The sequence below is a fragment of the Maylandia zebra genome, linkage group LG14, assembly GCF_041146795.1.
Source record: "Maylandia zebra isolate NMK-2024a linkage group LG14, Mzebra_GT3a, whole genome shotgun sequence".
In the NCBI taxonomy this organism is placed as follows: domain Eukaryota; kingdom Metazoa; phylum Chordata; class Actinopteri; order Cichliformes; family Cichlidae; genus Maylandia; species Maylandia zebra.
The window spans coordinates 14,397,111-14,418,501 of record NC_135180.1 but is presented as its reverse complement, the minus strand read 5'-3'; the positions used below and the strand labels follow the sequence as shown (position 1 = coordinate 14,418,501).

Genomic DNA, 21,391 nt, shown 5'->3' with positions numbered 1-21,391 from the left:
TTGCTCCCTGTGCAGCTATGTTTCCATGAAAATGTTCATATATAGCCAATTTACAACAGAATATGTATTTTCCACAGCAGGGTTACATTATGTCCTTATTCATGTCCAGGGGTTTAGAGCCGCCCTTAATATCCACAGCGAGCTAGATAGGAAAAGGATAATGGCAAACAAAACAAAAACAGAAAAGAAACAAGAAAAAAAAATACCCTGCAATCTTTCAGAGACATAATGAAATAACTTCATTTTGTCTCTTTACTTCTCAGTCTTTGTCTTTTCCCTTTACTATTCCCTGTGCATTGCCTGATGTCTGTCTTTCTATTACACTGTAAGGATTGTAGAGTTGTTTTTCCAGTCAGTGATAAGGACAGGTCTGACACTGGAGGAGCCAAATGTGTTGTAAACAGGAAAACACAAAAACACATGTCTGTGCACATGTGGACACATATAAAGAAAAGACTTGATCCTATCTCTGTATAGTAAAATGGTGTGCCGATATCAGCAGCGATAGATGGATTGGGGAGCCTTATGTATGTCATGATAAGCACTGGAAACATAAACTTATAGGTAGAAAATGGAAGGGCTGGATTAGATATTCCAGCAGGCTTCTTAACCTTTCCATCACCACAGCTCCAGATGATCTACATTCAGATGATATTTGGCACCTATGGTTGCATGTAAATTTTTTCAATCTGTTCTCAGATCATTTCGATTATATTTAATGAAGGCGCTGTTACGGCATTTGCTCACTCGGTACAAACAAAATCACGTGTGACTGCAAACACAGAGAGCCAAAAGAAGAGGGCTTTTTGTTGTGCTTCTAGCCCTGTCACTTCCTGATGTCCTGCTGTGATTAGATGATAAATACTGCAATTAGAAACTCTGACAGAGATAAATGTTGTTGGCCATTGTATGTTTGGGAGAATACGTGCATGTCTAAACCATCTGTGGCACTTATCACTTATCCTTAAATTGCAGGCTACAAGGGCTCAAACTAAAGAAACAAATATACAAACAATCAAGCAAACAAACAAACAAAAGTTTCTTTCAAGTACATCCCACAAGAACCTCTTTACACACTGAGGAACGTTTCTGTTAATGTTTTCCGTCTTGGCTCTTACGCGATATTATAGTCGCTTCATAAAAGTCACATTTATTACCTAAACCACATTTAGAGCAAACGGTACTAATCATTGTTTTCATACTGCAATTTATAGCACTGTGCAAAAGTTTTGAGCCATCCCCATGTCTTTATGTTTTTCTTGGAAAATGGGAAATGGATGCAGTGATTTATTGAAAATGTGCAAACAGAATTTGGATAAATCTACAAAGCGTATAAAGGAACAATTTCACAAGATGATGCCACGCTGCTTCAGTAATGTTGAGGTCCGGGCTCTGGGGAGTCTAGTCCATCGTGTGTTTGTATATGGCACGCTTTTACTGCACTGGGAGTGTGTTTCTAATTATTGTCATGCTGAAAAATGAAGCTGTTGCCAGTCAGATGTTTTTTAGATGGTACTGCATGGTGGATCAAAATCTGACAGTAGTTTTCTGAGTTTATAATTCCATCAATTATAACAAGATCTCCAATATAACTGGCTGAAATGCAGCCCCAACCAAGACAGTCCAGTTTTTACGCACATCTCAGCCTTTTTTGTTATCCTTCCTTAAGAATGGCTTCTTGACAGCCATCCTACCACTGAGACCATATCTGATGAGGCTTCAGTGAACAGTTTTACAAAATTACTTTCAGGTACTATTCATCCATTTTTATTTATTTATTGTAATTTTTTGGTAGCTCTTTTTCTGTGTCTTTTTTGGAGCTATCTTTATCTTAACAAACTGCTTTTTTATACCCTGAAGACTGCAATAGTAGCTGAATGTTAGAGGAAGAACATGCTGACGATGAAAAACTGGTGGACAGCAATTTTGTGTGTGGATGTGCAGATTTCTAATATGAGCTCATATGTATTCTTTCCTTATACTGCTCTTCCTTCTCATGTTTAATATGTGATTTTACTTCGTCATAGGTGAGCTTGCAGGTGGAATTTATAAAGGCAATAGTCAGTATGACTGTATTCTGGAAGGAGTCATGCAGGAATTGGAAAAACACTGCAAATTGAAGTGTCATAAAGATATAGAGACAGGATGTAGCTATCAAAAGCCAGGACAAATTGGCTAGCAAACAGAAACAAGCTTATCCAATGGAAATGACAGGCTAAATACATCCTAAACAGCTGCTGGGATACAGAAAACTGCATATGTATTGTGCTTGTGTTTTTATGAATGTTTGGTCAGTCTTCGATTACAATAGAAAGAGTTAAAGTTTGTGACAAAAGCTACACTATCTATTTTTTCAGCCCCTTGTGGGGAAAAGCAATTTCAGTACTAACAGTTTTAGACAATTTAGGCTGAATGAGAGCAGAGAAAACAAACAGACAGTAATATTAAGAAAAAATAGGGAAATAGAGGCAAAGCTATTTTGACGAAATAAAATTCTGAGTGTCAAAGTGGGAAAATTAAATCATGATGGTGAGGGGTATAACCAGGGAGGGTAGGGAACTTAGAAGTGGGAGGGAAAGAGTTGAGTATAAAAAGGATAGGGGGATAGACAGAGACGGAGACAGAGGAGTAAAAGTATTGATATTTCCAGCATAAACACTCGTCCTAATGGACCTGGAGAGCTGAAGCTAGAGATCGATCAGAAGACAGAAGTCTCGGCAGATGTATGGAAGGAAAATATACCTCTCACCTACTGTGAAGAGGGCATAGGAGGGGCGGAGGAATAGAGGGTGGAGATTAGGATATGACCAGACGCAGTGGGCATACAGAAAGAGGGGGCCGAGACTGAATCCTAATGCGCAAAATGTATTTTTCATGAGAGTGGAATCAATAGTGATTTGGATTTTTCTCTTTGTAGCTGGAATGAGTCAAGTCTGAGCAATCTAAGAGGTAGGCTATCTGGAAATCAGATAGCAAGGATGGAGAAGACGAGGCAAGGATGGAGAAGAGGACTGGATAAATTAGTGGATAGATGGATGGATAACTGAAAAGATAAATGACAGCAGCAGTTTATTAAAAGGAAGTTCCTGGAACTGGATGTGGGAGGAGGACAAAGTAGGGTGGCGGTGTGGGAAGGTGATGGGCGAATTGGAGGTGTACCTATGTCTTGGAGAATTTGACCTTCAATTAGGGTCATTCTGAGTCAGTCTTTACTTTCTCACAGAAAGTTTCACAGAGCATGGTTTTGCTGCAACAGGTGCTGTTATTTCTACATAAGAATGGGTTGTTTGCCTTTCCAAAGGAGGACATTAAAAAAAAAAACATTTGTCACGTCTAAGATTATTTTAGATTATGTATAGGTATCTGAACACTCTTTTGTGAAGTAAACTTTGATATTTTTTTGGCAATAAGTCTTTCTTGTTTTGGCCCAGACAGACGAGAACATAAATAAGCTTACCGCTGTTATGTTTGTGGAACTAGCAGATCATTAGCTTAAGTTTGCTTCAGTCTTAAAGCAGTTACAAACAACTAGTCTGGCTCACAGCAGAGCTAAAAAAATATGCCTGCATGCAGCTCTAAACCTCTGAAAATGACATGTTGTGGTTTTATCTGGAGTTATGTGCTATATTTTCTTCACTCTATGTCTACTGACATCCTGGAGCTAGTTACCTCTATGAAGTTGCCAGGCAACCAACAGAAATACTAGGAAATCTTGTCATTACAGTGTAGTTGCCAAGCAATAATAGTTACATGTAACCCCCCACAAAAGGTAAAATTTTGTTTTCACAAATCTGTTTAAGTCAAATATAAATTGGAACACAATCCAGAGTGAATGTTAAGATGCTAAAAGTGATCATTCAGGTTTAGTGTGTCGCCGTGACATCACCCACACGTTTGTAATGGTGTGTTTTTGAAGCCTCAAACCATCATCATTTTAACCACTGCCATCTTTTTTTGTAATGTACAGTAGAAATAACTGAATCTGGACAAAGGGGTGGATTGTCAAATTATCAGCTAACGTTAGCATGCTTGGTTAACAAGGCAGATATATAGACTCTATGTGTGCATGGGCAGACACAGATAGCTGCAAATATTTGTTCAAATATAAAGTAAAGATGAATGTACCAAAAATAGAGTGCTGTCACCTCATACCAAAGGCCTTTCTGTGTAGAATTTGTTCTCTCCGTGTCTCCTTCCTTCAGGTAATCTGACTTTTTCCTGCACTTCAAAGGCGTGTTGTAAGATTCAATGGTTTCTAAACTCCCTAGATGGATGGATTCTCCAAAAGTTAAAAGGTTCAGTTTAGTGGCTCCAGTAAGCTTGAGGCAAAGTCTAGAAAGTCAATAACATTCAGCAATTTCAAGTGACGACAGACTGGCGATGCAAAGTGGGTAGGTCCCGAGTTACACTATTCTCAACAGGAAGGAATGTGATCAATGAGAGTGAAAGGTGCTGATACATTACAGTGGTGTAAATAAATACATCTGAGGGAATCACTTCCTCTGTGGACGCCCCTTAACAGAGATATCCTGGCTATAACTGCCTATGTCAGCATCTGTTTGTCAGTCAAAGTGTCAATGAATATAATAATGCAAACCTTAAATAGGTGAGTTAGTTAAAAACAAATAAATTTAAATACCTGGGATCATCCAAGACAGCGGACAGTGCAGTGCAGTGACAAAGAGAGGACAGGTGAAGCAGGTGGAGACAAGTGTTAGGAGTTATTGTAGACTGAAGGATAGCATCAAGAGTGAAAAGGAACGTTTATAAGATGGTTATACATGGTTTAGAGAAAGTGGCACTAACAAAAAGAGTAGGAAGAGGTGAAGACGGTAAGAATTTCATCGGGAGTGACCAAGAGGGACAGCATTAGAAAAAAGTTCATCAGCGAGATAGCTCAGGTTGAGCAGCTTGGAGACAAAGTTGGAAAGGAAAGGCTTAGATTATTTGAACACTTGCAGAGGATATATTGGACAAAAGGTGTTGAATATGGAGCTACCAAGCAGGAGGAAAACATGAAGACCACAGAGAACACATGTACAGGGGCGGTGTGACAGATGAGGATGCTAAGGATAGAAAGATGGAGACAGTTGATCCTCTGTGGCATCCCCTAAAGGGAGTCGCTGAAAGAAGAAGTATTCAGAAAGAAAAACAAAATAAGGTAGTAGAGTTAACAATAGAAAAAAAATAGATGTAGAGACCTTTTTGTACCAAATAATGACTACATTTTAACACTGGTGTCTTTGTAGATTGCTCACTTTTACACTCAGCCTCAAGTGGCCGTTTGAGGAACTACAGTTTTTGGCACACCCATTTTGGCTTAATTTTAGAAGGTTGACACTTGCTGCAATTGCAGTGCAAAAACCTTTATTCAATTTATTCACAGAAGGTGACAGAACATAAATTTGTGCCAATGCCTGTCTTCACCTTCCTCACTGAATTGCAATAAAAACAGGTAATTTCACACCCGAGTATGTGTGTTTCAGTTTATGTTAATGGCTTCACATCTTTCGTTAACACAGAGGAGTAACGTGTGGATGAGAAATGGTGGGGGAGTCTTTTTCTCATATGCTTTCGGACACATACATGCGCATATGCAAACACAGACGCAAAACTACTGCTGCTGTTTCTTACATCTGAATCCTCTGCAGTACGTTCACACAGGCTTTATGCAAATCATGTGAGGAAATTAGATACATGCTACAGTGCTTACACATATGCATATACACACACAGTAGAGTTGCTTACACACACACACACGCACACAGACACAGACACGTGGACCCAGACAGTCTCTTATTCTTTTTATGGCAGCACCTGAGCTTGGCTTTAAGTACATATTTCATGCTACATTACCCCCTATGGCAGCAAACGAGGAGAAGAATCGAGGAGACTGAAGGAGGCAGATAGATGAGGCTCGGCAATAAAATGCAGACTTCTTTCTCATCCAATGCATGTCTGCCTCAACATCCCTTCTGCCTCTTCTGTCCTTTCTGATCCATCTAATCTTTATCCCCCCGTTTCTTCTAGCTTAATATTTTTAATGGTCACTAACCTGAATAGGCCACAGACGTGTTCCTACTGGGTCGCCACGACAAGAGTAGTGATATGTTTTAATGAGCCAAGGACACAGGGCAAGAAAAGAAATTTCTCATATGGGTCTTATTGCAAAAAAAAAAAAAAAAAATCTAGCCGTCTCACTCTCTCTTATGTTCCGCTTTAAATGTTTCACATCATTTTCTCCATTTCATTGTGGATGTATCCATATACATTAACTTTTATTGTCATCATTTTATTCTTATTTTATATAATGTTACTTTGTGTTTATAATCGTTTAGCTTATGTTTTGCGGGGTTAGCTGGATTGAAGCCATGCTAATAAATAAATAAATAAAATTGACATATATAGATCAATTGGCTTGTGACTGCACTCCGACAGCTTTCAGGTGATTGGCCATGACCGGTGGCAGATCAATCAGTCTCAGATGTATTTGATTCTGTGCCAATCAAATTAGCCTGACGTGCACCTCTCCAGGAGTGTTACTAAATGGTGCACTGTAGACCACAACAAGTGTAAATGGCCAGCTTGGTAGCAGAATGCAGTGAAAACACACAAATCAATATATCCAAGGGATATTGATTCTTGATTTCTTTTCTAAACGAAGTATAATATGTACAAGTCTTTAATTTTTTGTGTACATTTTCTCTGTTTAGACTTAGTTGGTTCTGAATGTTTTTTTCAGTTTCATGCAAGGCAGTAATGTTAGTTACAGTCAGTAAATGCTGTTTGATATCTATTTAATCCAACTTCATCAGGATTCACTAAGTTTCTGTCAAAATTGCACAAAGAGATGCATCACATTTCTTCTGATTTGGAAAAGAGCACTGATGTCTGTATACTCGACTCTGTTTGGGTACACAGCAACACCAGTGTTTGTTAGCTTTCAGGGAGAGGGACAAGTACTCTGTTCATACGGGTCTATTTCACTGTTCACAAAACCATTTCCTTTTTGCTCTTTTGCCATTCACTTGTTTTAAAGGTTTGTAGGGCTGTGGCCTGACTATAGGCTGCATCTGGCATACTAAAACACTCACTGTGCTTTAAGAGTAAGCAGAGTCACTAGCAGAAGCGCACGGGCAGTCATGTGATGTTCACTGTGTAAATGGTTTGGTGGTATTTTAATTGCAGCAGACTTGAGGCATGATCAGTATAACTCCTGCTGGACCTTGGGGTCTCTGTAAACAATAAAGTAAAATTCATACATTTTAAATAAAATATCAAAATAAAATTTCTTTTTTCCAACTTTTCCTTAATTTGAAATAAAATAAATTTATACTCTTCAGGACATAAAAGAAGCATTTGAACTCTTAGGCTCCCACAGGGCTAATGGAACAGAAAGCACCCTAACCCAAAAAAAGTTTTACAAAAAATTAAATTAAAAAAATTAAAAAAGTAACAAGTACATTCATTATATTTATGCATTCAGAATACTGGACGATGGCTGGATGGATGGACTACCAACATTACAGCTGATGCATTTGTGCAGTATTTTCTGTTACGGTAGAAACTGTAGATAAAATGGTATAAAAAGATTGTTTTGTTTTTTTTATCAAACCTATCAATTAATTGAAACATGAAAAAATATGGATACAAGCAAAGTCAAATAATGCATAGTCTTTTAGGTTATTCTGGCTAATGAAGAAGCAGCCAGAGAAACTGGAACCCATCTTCAGCTGAATAGATGGCTCAGTCTTTCTTACTCACAGAATTGTGAAGGTGATACGCGTGACTTCTCGGCCTTTCTCATAAAACATTTAACAAGGATATAAGCTTGAACCTCAGTAACCTATACAGTGAACTCGCTGTGTTGGATGAAGCCCATAAAATACTTCTAGAATCGTCCGTATGCACATGAACCTTCACACACCCACACATACTATACATATATTGAGAGTAGTAGTCGCCCATCCATCAATTTCTTTTCTGAACTGGATTTTCTGCTTATCCAGTTAAAGTTACATGGGGACTGACAGCGGGCCAAAGGCAGAGGACACACTAAGCAGGTCGCCAGTCCATCACGGATCAACTGACAATCAGTTTTAAAGGAGGACTAGAGGTAGCATATATTGTATAATGGTATGTTTTTAAGGTCATGTGAGAAAACTGTATTTTCCTTCTTACTGGTTATAAATACATCTGTTAATAAGTTGATGAATTGTTTTAGTGTCAACAGGGTCAGATTTGGAGCAGTTAGCACTGATTAAAGCACAGTACTGGGATACTGTTTCAGTTTTTCTCTCATTGTAATCAGTGCAGCATAGGGATGGGTATCGTTTAGGTTTTATCCGATACCGGTGCCAAACCGGTACTTTTGAAACGGTGCCGGTGCTTAAACGGTGCTCAAACCGGTGATTAAAGAATGGAGAACACAAAATTGGTCCAAAAACCTCTCATGTTCAGCTGTTTTTTTGTAAAAAGATAACAATGTTAGCCTTTTCTGCCGCTATGGGGCATATATGGTATCACTCTTGGCTGGAAAAACACAACAATGGAAAAAACACAAACTTTGTCCAAAAACCTCTCATGTTTAACTGTTTTCCACTTTTTCTTTTTCTTTCCTGTCCGATAACAGGCAACCCACCCGCAGTAGATGCGCTCGGTGTGAGGTCTCACAGCAAGCTATCAAATACGGCGCATTTCTTGGCTTTTAAAAAAAATGCTATACGTCGCCAGGTGTTTCATCGGATTTGAGGTGTTACCTCCTTTGACAGTATCACTGTCATGATCCGGAGTCTGCGACTCCGTGTTTATGTTTAGTTTATTAGTATTCTGTGGTTTTGGTCACCTTGGGTGTTTATACTCTTCTGTTTCATAGTTCATGTTCATATGTTCTGTGTCCCCCAGTCTGTGTTAAGTTGGTGTGTTATGTCATTGCTAGTATGTGTTTCCTGTTTTATTGTGAAGGTCTGCGTCTTATGTGAGTGTTTTCAGTTTGTCTCCCTACTCTCGTCACGTAATCACTCTCAGCTGTGTTCCTCACCTGTGTGTAATCTCCCTGTGTTCTCTGAGTGTATTTAAGTTTGTCTTCTGTCATGGTAGTTGCTGGTTCGTCTGTGTTGTTTCCCCTCGGTCTCCCTGCGTCTCTTCATGTGTATTTCCCCAGATCTCCCTGCACCGTCATTCCTGGTTTGTGTTGTTAGTTTACCCAGTTTAGGTTTTCGGTTTCATGTTCACACCCCGTTGCTGTTTGTACCCACTCCTGTAAATAAATACTCACCTGCACCAGAGCTGCCGCCTTTTGGATCCTTTCTCCACCTCCACACGGCTTGCCCCGGCAAACCGTGACAATCACAGTATCAGCTTAAAGCACTTGTTGCAGGCTGCTGAGTTTGCATATTTTGCTGTGAAGTACAGCCAGACTTTTGACCGCTTCGCCTGGGGCATTTTAATCTGTAGCTCTGCTCTAAAAGAACGTACGTACCTGGACCCGCCTACTATCCTCGGAAACGTAAAATGATTGGCTAGAATCTAAAGTGTATCACAGCTCAGGAAAAAAAAGCACCGAAATAAAGCACCGAAATGTGCGCTGCTTTTCGGTCTGGTTACTACCGTTTGTGCCATCCCTAGTGCAGCATATTGCCAACAGAACTAAGGAATATGTTATAAAGCAGTCAAAATAAGCCTGACATTAATTATGATTTACTGTTTCTTATGAAACTTAATGAATGTAGCCCCTGTATGTAGAATCTAAAAGCATTTAAAGGGTTTGGTTCCTCATACTAATTAATGTGTAGTTTGTACAAATGTAAAGTAGATGGGAGAGCTCACTCGTTTTGACTTCATGTAAATTGACTATTTTGAAACAGTATAGATCGTGCAAGCATTTAGTTAGTAATCATGTAAAATAACAGAAACTGAACAATTGTAAAACTTAACAAAACTTAAATGAAAAAAGTAAGGTGCTTTTAGCTGGTCACTTATTCCAAAAGCGTCCCCACAGTGGGTAGCTCTGTATGTTTGATTTGGTAGCTTTTTTCAATGAATGTCCATCCTAAAGCAACCCCCAGGGGATTTGTAGCTACACCACATTAATAAATATGTTATAAATACAAGAACTTTTACTTCACATGTCAAGGGCGGATGCTGATTATTTTTTGGAAGTCATAGCCAGTAAACACATTACATAAAACATGCCATTAGAGTTAGAAATATTACTTTTTGATGTTTCATGAAAATAAGAAAAAAAGAAAACAAAGAAAAGAAGAGTAGCGCTACTAATCTAGTCACAGCCTAAAGTTTTTGCAAAAGTCGGTGTGTGCAGTGAGTTATACTTGCCTCCAGACTTAGACAAGCACCTCTTGTTTGTCACAGGTTTGTTACACGATTAGAATACCAAAGTCTAAATAAATGAACATGAGTGAACCAGCCAGGTCACAGGCCAAACACAATTAATGCTATTTCTTTTAGGCAGAAAAACACAAGGAAGAGAAACAGCAGGGAGCTGGTCATTCTAAAAATAATAAATTGACATTCATCACCATAACAGCTGTGGTAAAAAATGTTGCACGCTGGTTGGTGCAAACAACTGGAGATGTGTCCAACTGATTGTATCTAACGGTGGGGCAAAGGAGGAGCAATCCAGGGGTGAAATTCAGGGTGAAGGACAAGTACAGGCGTCAATTGAGGCAACAGGTTACACAGAATAATTAGATTGCAAAATAGACACGTGGGAGTCTGTGCAATGACCTTGAGCCTTAACAATGTAGATATATTTTACAGTGACATTTTTAAACCTGCACACTGCTTCAGTCCAGTACAGTTACATTTAAATTGCTGGAGACTGTCTGTGCAGGATAAACTAAATTAGGTTTAGGTTTATTTGCTTTTAATGGTGAGAACTGATCCTGATTTAATTGTATGGGTAAGTAGAGCATGGAGTTACAATCAGGCAAGACAGTGAGGCTGAAATAGTGGTACTGGAATGAACACTCAGTTTGAGCTATTTGTATATTTGTTTCTCCTTAGTTGTAGTTGCAACCGGATTTTCAACATTCATACTCTTTTAGGATCTTCATCAATCTTATCACTTGTTATAGAAGTTCAGAAGTTCTTACTAGCATTAATTAAAATCATTCCTTCTAACTAAAATCCTTAATCCAGGTCACTTAAAAACATTATGATTCATGTCTAGAAAGCAAACCAGTAGGAATATGTTGATTAAACAGTCATATACAGTCTGATGCAAACATCCGCAAGAGTAGTGCATGTACTAACTCTGACAAGTACTGGAGAGAATTTCATGCGAACTGTTTTAGTTAAATTTTAATCATTTGTTTTTTAATATAAAATGAAATTATTTCTATTTCACATATGTTTCTGTTGCAGAATTGGACTGTTAGGAAAGTTTAAAATTCATTCATCTACAGTACATTATCAAACTAATCACAAGATTATATTGCTTGGCTATTCCAGACTGTACACTTTTTCTGGTGTGTCCCTGTAGCTTTTGTTCTTACAATTGAAAAGGGAATTGTCTTTGGACTGTCGGTGTGCTATGACCACTTAAGTAATTATTTGAACAGGTCAGCCTTGGTGCTAGAGAAGAAAAACAGCCTGAAAATACAGACAAATTTAGCTGATGAAGCCCTGACGAAGTGTGGGTTAAAGCTCATTAACTTTTGTGAACAAGTGCCAAGGCCTTGTCTCATGGTCAAAAGACAAGATTCATATGGCTTTGAGACATGCTGTACTCATTTGTCTTGTGGCAAATATGTCTGTGTGTATTGATGTGCACTTTTTGGCAACTGTTGTTGTGACTTGGTGCTATATAAATAAAATTGAACTGAACTGAATTGAATTGATGTCTGATGTATTACATAAATGATAATGGATAATTAAACTGCAGAATGCTAATCAACTATCATATACAGGATATAAATATGAAAACATACTGCCTCCATTCCTTAAAATTAAAGTTATGTCCCACTCTTTTTTAACAATCCCATAGGAAAGATAAAATAGTTTGTTCTATAGACCCTATTTATTCATCTATTCATTTATTTGATTTAACCAAATGAGGAGCGTCCTCAAAATGGTTCTCTGAAAACTGACTGGTAACACTAGGGGGCACTTTCCACGTGAGCTTAACAGAGAACCTAATAGAACAGAAAGGACAACATTGCAAACAGCTCACAAAAGTATAACATAAGCACTGCATTAGCCTTGTCATTTTTTTACGAGTTAAATGTTCAACATTCAAAGAAAATATAAGCCTACAAAACAAAATGAAAAATAAATAATAGTAAGTTCTAGCATGTGAGATTGGGACTGCTACTGTACAGTCCTTTTGTCTGTAATAAAAACAAATGTTTTAGTTTTAGTTTCTTTTGCTTTCAAACTAAACACTGAGCATGATGAAACAGCTGACCTGACATGCACGTCTGTATTTTCTCTCTGTCCTAAACGCCCGTTCTCTTCCATTTTACACATGCTAATGATTTGTAGATACAGGGCTTGTTATAGAGATGCTGTTTTGTGTGTGTGAGAGTGACTGCACTCTAATGATTAGTAGAGATCTTCACCTGCATAACTAGCTTTTTGATGTCTGCTGTTCATCTGCTTTCTTCACCACATATTTGTTTCTGTCATGGAGAAGGCATACCGCTCATTCACTGTGTCTCCTTTTCTTGTCTTTTCCTTTGCCAACCTGTCTGCCCCTTCACTGCATCTATATATAATCATTCTCTTTGACTGTCTCTCCTGTCTCTTTCCCACAATTCATGTGTTTATCACTGTTCCTCTTCTTTTTTCGTGTCCCTGCTTCACCTTCTTGCTGCCATTTCAGTTTCGCTCAATCTGTCCTTCCTAATAATTCTCATTCCTCACTTTATGTCTCCGTCTCAGGAAAAGACCCAACCCTCTCTTCTTCCAGAAGCAAGTCATTAACTTCTGTCCCAGGTTTGTGAAAGATTTTGTGCAGTAATGGTGTTCTGTTCTGTGTGTCTGAATCAGCTGCAAAGATGTGTAAAATAATTACTACTGAAATATCCATCCCGCTGTTGACTTCTTTGAGAAATAGCATTAGTTCCCCCTTTTGTTTCAGATTTATTCTGAAGTCACTTCTAATATAGTTAAAAATCACATCTTCTTTGTGTCCTGTACAATTTAGTCTATCCATCTTCTCATATCTTCTTTCAACAGTAATGAGTATGAAATGATGCAAGTTTCATATAGTCATATTTTGAAAAGTTGATGATACACCATTGTAAAGATTCTCCTGCCTGCTTTGAAGATGAAAAAAAAATCTATTGATCTCTTTTTGCTGTAGATTCAGGCCTAGCTATAAAATGATAAAATCTGATTAAATAGCAGCCTAATAGTGAAGTTAAACATTACCCAAAAATGACAGACAACCAACAAAAGATGCATAACATTTTAGCTTTAGATGTGCCTGTGTGAAAAATAGAAGAAGAAAACCAAAACTTGCATGCATGGCTGCTAAAAGTGATATATCTTTGCTGACCGACCACCGTAGCACAGGTAATTGCATCTGTGATTTAAGGTGTGGGAGAAGCAGGTGTAGAATTTGTGGCACTGTTGTAGGCATGGCAATTATTTCTATTCATAGCAGACATTGTTAGTGTGGTGGAGTTAGGGTTGCCAACACTATCTGACAGAAATCCAAGAGATTTTAGTGGGGGGTGGGGGGGGAGCTGTTTGTGTATACATAACTGTTTCATTATATCAGACAAAAAGACAGAGAAGGCAAGAGTTAGAGTTCAGGCACTGAAATTTAAGAAACCTCTGTAGTGTTATGACACTAAAACCACAGAGAGCAAGAATTAAACATGCTCTTTACAGTTTAGCTACACAGAACCACAAAACAAGTAAAAAAATATATATATCCCAAGAAGTCTTTGGCTTTCCAGACATGTGCAATGTTTTACATAGTCCACCATCAGGACTTAATTGGCAGTCTGCAGTCAGTCAAATTAATTCATTGGCAGATGTGCTCATTTACATCATCTGTGTTTGTAAATAAAACATGTGTTGAAGCAAAACCTTCCAGCCCTAATGATAATTTGTGGTAGATTTATTATATCAAACCCTGAAACCCTTCCAGCCTTTCCCATCAAGTTCTTCCCAGCTCAGGGGTTCTGTTGGGGCAGAAAATTTAACAGCGCTGAATCCAATTACACGATATATATTATCTAAGGAGTGCTTACTTTACAGGTAAATTTGGTGAAATGTTGTTAAAACAAAGGTTAAAAGTGATTAAAAAATAATTTTGACGGTGTCAAATATCTTCTTGTAGTGTTTCTTACTACAGTAAAACAGAAAAAAAGGTGCATATTAATTTTTTAAAAATCTGTTGACACAGTGTTTGTGTGTGACAGGTCTGGAGTGTCACCTGTTTTACTGTTACAACAGGATGCCAAAAGGTTGTCAGTCATAATCATTTCCTGCTTTGTTATCTAATTTACTCCAATTGGGATAATTTATAAGTGAACAAAGGATCAAGTTGTGTTCAAACTAGTAAACAAAAAATTGAAACTTATCAGCAAAAAGTTACCTGGGCCATAGATCAATTGAATAGTAGAGTAATTTTCTCATAGGGTTTTATACAATTCAACACTTTTCACATTGGCTTTACTTCCAAGGCCCTGAGTAGGGCTGGGCGATATATCGAGTTTTTTAAAAATATCGATATATTTTCATACGAGATATAAGATGTGACAATATCGTTTATATCGATATAGTCTATGTTACGTTATAATTATACTTGTGGAGCCGCAGGTTTGCCTCTCTTTCGTCCACTTTTGTCTCTACGCAACGTTACTCGGCCTCGCCTCTCCTGCACTGAACACAACTCCGCCTCCCCCATAGCGTCACCTGCAGGCAATGACAAGATGAAAGCGGAAAATCTCCGTTAGCGAGTTACCGTGCGTGGGGCTGGATGGCGTCAACGTGTTAGCGAGCTAACCACGCTAACGACATGCAGCCCAGAGGGGCTGCACGGCCTAAAATCCTTTCCTTTTCTCAAAAATCGACAGTGCGCCTTATGTATGAATTCTGGTTGTGCTTACTGACCGCGAACCGATTTTATGTGGTACACAGCGCTCAGCAATCTGTCAAAAAATGTTTTAATATGACTTTGCTAAGCTACGGAGCTGCACCGCTTGATGGATTGTCGGAGAATTACGGCTACAGAGGAGGAGCCTCGCGGAGTGATACGTACAGTGTGTGTATAAGGACCACAAATGGCACCTGTTCAGAGACGTGGAGCAGCTGTGAAATCTGTCTCTTTGTTATTATGCTCAGCGTCTTTTAGTTTACATTTTGACTGCACAATTGTGAGCTTTTTGTTATGCACAAAAACAACATTATTTTCTTTTATTTATGGACCATGATTATTTAATATATGCTGATAATTTATTTTTGAGTAATATCTACGCTGTATGTAAATAAAAGTGCCCGTGTGACATCTGGGACACAGTGTGACTAAGAACTCTCTTTTTGTTCTTAACTTATGGCTTTAAAAAGAAAAATCGAGATATATATCTTATATCGCCATCCAGCTAAAAAATATCGAGATATGAATTTTGGGTCATATCGCCCAGCCCTAGCCCTGAGGCAACATCCATTTTTTATAAACAATCTGTGCTCCCAAATTCGCAATGCAAGGCTGTTTTAAACTATTTTTCTGTCCATTGATTAGTTCTATCTATTTACATTTTCAGCTAATGCTATTAATTAGAACTGGGATTCTCATGTTTTTTTTTTTCAATTATACATATGACTCACTAATCAGTAGTTCAACTTTTTTTTCTCAATTTTCCCAAACTCTAGGTATCTGACCTCAAATTTAAAAAAGTGATGATATGGAGCTAGTTAGCGTTCCTCCTTCCATCAATAGACTGCACTGACTGTGTGCAACTCAGCAGAACATACTGGAATGCAACTTTTCAACCTTATATCCTTCATGTCGTTCTACTTACCTTTATTATTTTTCTTTCAAGAATATTTTTTTCCTGTCAGTTCAACTGGGTATTAATTATGTCTGCTGTTGTAAATTCAGTCTATTCACCAAAGGATCAGGGCTTAGAGGCACAGTTGTACTGAAGGCCGTTCAGTTGAGACTGCAGCAAAATGAAGAATGGGCTCTACTCTCCAGAATCTTTCCTACTCAAGCTTTTTAATAAGAGTTGCAGAGAAGATCGAGCTGGATAGTCAAACTCTTAACCGTCTGTCTTCCCTGTCCTTTCAGTCTATTTGTCCTCTGTGGCACACTCAGCCCCATGCTTTGATTCTCTAAAATTTCCACCATTACAACCCTTTATTATCCTGGTTAATCCCTCTTGCACATGTCCGGTGTAGACTGTAAGATGGAATTGAACAGATCTGTTCACCGACTCTCTTCTCTTCTCCTGTGTCGTTCTTTTCATGCCCTTTGAAAGAGCAGAATTAGCTTTTCCCTGTAGCAGCAATGAGACTGGCTCTTGTCCCTTTCAGTCTCTCTTTCTGCTGTCAAATAACCCACTTTGCTGCTCAGCACTGATATGATTACGCTTCTTTTTCAGCTGGATTTAACACTGAAGTCAGGGTACGCCGCTCTTGTAATACCGTGAAAGAAATTCTGGAAACACTGGACAGTCATGTTTCCTGTTCAATGCGGACGGTGAAAGAAAAGAAAAAGACAAAAGTAGGATAAAAGACAAAATTAAAAGTGACAACTGGGGGCTATGCATTAAGGAGAAGCAGAAATAAAATAACATGGATTTGTTAAAAAGGATGTGAAAGACACGAGGCAGCAGCTAGCTGGATGAAATTGTCAATAAGTGGCTATTTTCACTCAGTGAAAACTTTAAGTGCTTTTTTTTAGCTACTTCAGCAAACTGAGAAAGAAATGAAACCAGAATGAAAAACTACATAACAGCCTTATAAGAAATGGGTAGACAGCTAGTTAGAGGCTAAAAGAGACAAGAAGTAGACTAAGAAATACTGGCCTACTTTAGTATACTTCAGCAATAGTTTAGCTAAAAGTACTTTATTTTAGCAAAGTGAAATATATTTGTGAAGTTAATTTTATATAACCCAAGCCTACACACTGCTAGTCTAATTAAGAACCATTTTCTCATGAGAAAATTAATTGCTCTTTGAACGGCACTCTTATTCACATGAACATCAATTGCTTGCAACTTGCAAGGTTATCTTCATGGTGCATTATAGTGAGAAATGAGGTGAGAAATAGGATTGGTTGTTTTCCTTTGTTGTTGCTTTTTTCCCCAAGTCCTTGCGTTTCTATGTGTTGGCATGGCACACTGGTGCATATCTCTTCTAAAATGACTTGAAAAGAATGCCAGCAGAGTATGGATTAGGGATTTTCTGAAGCCAAATTTCCAAAGCCAACTTTTTTATGATATTATGTTGTTTTGTTAACACTGACAGCATTTCAAGTGCATTTTATGATTTTCAAGTTCAGCTCGAGGGTTTGTGTGCCCATGAATGTGTAGTAACACAGACAACTTACATAAGATAAAGTCTTGTTCTCCAGCAAACTGCTGTCTGGAGTGCAGCTGCACGAGCTTTCAGCAGATGAGCTCTATGTGTGTGTTTGTATCAATGTGCAGTTTTTGTGTGCTGGCATGTATAGGAATGCATATGTGCTCATGCAGCTGTGACCCCTCCATCAAACTCATTTGTACTTGATGCCTTTAAAACACAGGTTTGATTTTTGAGAAGGGATGTCTTGACACACCCCCGCTGAGCTTGCTGACTCTCATGTCTCTCATGTCCCAGCTTACCTTGTCACATCGACGCGACACGCAGACACATAAAAATGTAGACACAAGCGCACACATACGTATCTCTGCAGCTGTGTTTATACTTAACTTGGAAAGCATGCCATATACTGGATGAACTATGAATATATCTGAAACCGGTCATTTTGCAGCCTGCATCATTTTATCTGATTGCCAGCCTGGTTGGTCTCCCTTTTTCACACTCAGTTCTTTTTTTCACTGTTTTAAAAAAAAAAATCGTACTTCCATTTTTAATCATACATTGCTTCTCTTCCGTTATTTTCCCTCTACCCTCGTTCTGCATGGAGCCACAAACAGGAAGAAAAGAGGTCAGTTATGTATTAACAAGACAAAACTGTGTTCTTTTGTTTTTTCTTCTTTTCTCACTGTCTGCCTCTTATGGTATTAACCGTTTGTGCTACTCATAACTGTTCCTACTCGGTACCCGTTCTCCGTACATGGATGCAGCCACATAACTACCAATACTATGTTGGACTTCAGACAACATTGCAAGCCTGGAAATGACATGGCCAATGACACTAGCAAATGACCTTGCCATACTGGTATCTGAAACAAATTCAAGTGAAATTTCTTCTGTGGTACTGGTAAATGTAAGTTCTGAAGTTATCCCTGATTGTTATCAAACTAATGTCTATCTGGGTCTATTTAGGGAAATTAACCTTACCTTAACCTGTCTTCTTTTTAGAAGAGTTACATTGGCTAATTTTTGTTTATTATGGAGAAACACTGCACTAAATAACTCAATATTTATGAATTTCATAGTGATTTGTAAAGTAAACCCTGATGCCCAAACATGCACAAGGTGAATATATAAGGGAACACACACACACACTTCACCTTGGGAGCCTACCTAAGCGGAGGTGTGCTGTGACCCTGTGTTCTAGCAGATGGTGCTTGTGGGCAATACCAGCAATAACCATAGCAATGTTATCTCTGTTTCTCTCTCTCTTTCATTTTCTTTTATTTTCTTTTCTCTCTAAAGTGATTACCTTTTTCAGTACTATGAATAATGTAGAATAAAATGCTTAAACGCTCTCATACAGCATATTTGTGTCTGTTTGAGTGCATTTCTTATGGTAAATTTGCAACATAAGCATTTATTTGATTACTTGGCAAATCTCATTACTCCTCAATGAATTTAATGCAAGGCATAGCATGTGTATTTAATTTAAGTGTGACAGACTTGCATGTTCTCAGAATTGCAATTTCCTTTTAAAAAAAGCAGATGTGAATTTGTCTGCCTGTGAACGGTAGACATTGTGGACGATGGATTTATGCCCAGACTGTTTACTGATGTAGGAATGGAGCAGAAGGACGTACAGGAAGAAGCAAAGAAAACTAATGAGCAAGAAACAACACCCAGCCTTTATCATGGGATACTGGGGGAGATAAAGGATGATATTTTGGCTCAAAGCAAGAACAATATATATTTATTCCCATAATCTCCTGAATATATATAATATATACGTGTTTCGAGAGTATGAATATCTGTGTGTTTCTGCCAGAGAGAGGGAGAGAGAGAAAGACAGAGAGAGGGAGACAGCACTATAATGGCAGAACAGAAATACCAGAGTATGCTTTATCACTTACCTAATTATGTGAGTTTGCAAAACTAATCTACTACTCTATTAAAACAAGAGACCCTACAGCTCAGGGTTAAACAAAAGCAAATTACATTACCCTGTCACACACACACACACTTCACTTTTCCTTTACACTGCGCCATTCTGTCAGCCAGACTTGTTCCCATTCACCCATATCTCCTCTGAGATTTTAGAAGAGCAGTCATGCATAGAGTTTAAGTCGGCTCCGAGACGATATGGATATGTAGTTGCTCTTTAAAAAAAATCCCTTGTTTCTTTTGAACTTTACAGTTTCATTAAAAGTTGATTTGATTGAAAGTCAGAGACGTGCTTCCTTTTGTTTTTCTTGAAAGTAACGGGGAAAAAAATGCACATGGGATTGATGATATTGTAGACGTTATTTTCCTATACACATGAGTGACAGTGAGGTCCTGTTGTGGATAAGATAAGATAAGATAAGATAACCTTTATTAGTCCCACACGTGGGAAATTTGTTGACACGTGACACAAAACATGTAACATTTATAAATTCAATTTGTGATTTATCAGTGATCAATTTATTATTATTATTGTTTAATTGATTTATTGAGCCAAACTCTAATCTTATATTTCTCTTTTATCCGGTTGATCTTACATACTTTTTGCTAAATCTAATTCACTGGATTATGAACATGACACGAAATGGTCATTCAGAGTGTTGCAACAGAAGGTTTTTTCTTATATTGAGTGCAACTATAGAGCAGACCAAAGACAACAGATGTTGATGTAATCTGTAGCTATGATTGGCATTTAGAGTCTTTATTACTCTTTCACATCAATAAGTCTGCTTCTTTTCACAGTTAGTTTATCTGATCATGTTGCAAACAAAGGCGATACACGTGCCTAAAAATGAAATATTTACTTATAAGGCTTAATGGTTAATTTGGACGCAAGTGATAACTTAGGAATTAGATGAAACTGATATTTTATTGCATCGATAAAATTAACCGGAAGAAAACGGATGAAGATTAAATTAAATGCTATCTATCTCACATTTCGTCAACATGTATGCCAGTTATTTTCCATTCCTGCAAACCAGCCAAACAATCAACCAACCAACAAAAAGAGAGAATACAGAAAGACTCATTCACTAAGTGATGAAACTGAATGAAAGGTTGTAAAACAGGTTTAACAGATTATCAGTGTAAGATCTAAAAAAAATTTCAAAAAGCAAGGATTCATTTCTACACTTTATGTAACAACTTTAATGACCATGGGGGAAACAAATTCATAAACTGGTGTAGGAATTCCACAGTGGATCACAATACAGTAGTATACACCACATATATCACGTTTTCATCCAACCATCTTCATCCACTTATCTAACTCAAGGTCGCAGGGGGGCTGGAACCTATCCCATCAGTCACAGGCCACCCTGGACAGGTTACCAGTCTATCATTGTGCTAACACAAAGTGACAATGGTTCATGCTCAAATTCACACCCAATTTAAAATCAGCTATTAATCTAACCCCATGCATGTATTTGGACTGGGTTAAGAAGCTGGAGTAGCTGGAGACAATCCATGCATACATGGGGAGAACATGCAAACTCTACACAGCATGGCTCGCTTTAGTGCATGTGGGCTGATATATGTGAAAGTTAGTTTCACTAATGTGATGGTATAGTGTACTGGATTGAGTAGGATATTGTATTACAAGTTCTGGGTTTGAGTCAGCCCTGAGGCTTTTTACTGCATGTCTTCCCCCTGTTGTTCTCTCTCACTCTCCTTTCTACACTGTCCTCTCTCGATAAAGGCTAAAAAATAATATAATAATAATTTTAAAAAATCAGCTGAGATTCGTACAATTCTCAAAAACTTTTTGTTCAACTTACACATTTTCAGTAATTTTCAATATTTGTTATTTGTTGTTGTTGAATCATAATCTACTACTTCTTCACAGAGTTTGCATTTACAGTAACCTTTCTAAAATTCTTCAACACTTCAT

The 21,391-nt window shown here is 38.0% G+C and overlaps 1 protein-coding gene across 10 annotated transcripts in view; it reads left to right on the top strand.

The window, feature by feature from the left end:
* LOC101486720 (uncharacterized) overlaps positions 1 to 21,391 on the top strand; it is an 80,334-nt gene that overhangs the window by 55,125 nt on the left and 3,818 nt on the right. For 7 of the 10 annotated variants that reach the window (XR_013101655.1, XR_013101652.1, XR_013101651.1 and 4 more), the window contains one exon: positions 12,904 to 18,130. The gene's annotated coding sequence lies outside the window, so the exon portion shown is untranslated. Of the gene's footprint in view, positions 1 to 12,903; positions 19,826 to 21,391 lie in introns of those variants that run through there. The other 3 variants (XR_013101647.1, XR_013101650.1, XR_013101648.1) reach the window with 3 other exon arrangements.